The sequence below is a fragment of the Frankliniella occidentalis genome, unplaced genomic scaffold (assembly GCF_000697945.3).
Source record: "Frankliniella occidentalis isolate FOCC.00 unplaced genomic scaffold, Focc_3.1 Scaffold67, whole genome shotgun sequence".
Lineage (NCBI taxonomy): Eukaryota > Metazoa > Arthropoda > Insecta > Thysanoptera > Thripidae > Frankliniella > Frankliniella occidentalis.
Genome location: NW_026267197.1, coordinates 1,040,242 through 1,040,460, shown reverse-complemented (window position 1 = coordinate 1,040,460; position 219 = coordinate 1,040,242).

Sequence of the window (219 nt, the reverse complement as noted above, 5' to 3'; positions counted from 1 at the left end):
CTGCATGTAAAAACAGACCCCCACCCTAGTAGAGCCCTCCCCCTCCCCGCTCCCTCCGCTCGCTACCGGCTGGCTCCCCCCGTAGCTCCCCCACCTCGCCGGCTACCGGGCCGAACTTGGAGGCTGAACTGGTCTCACCTTTCCACGACACATGATGGATGGTGCGTGGCGAGGCGTGCGGAACTTTAGGCGTGGCTTGGCGGGGCGGGGCGGGGCGGG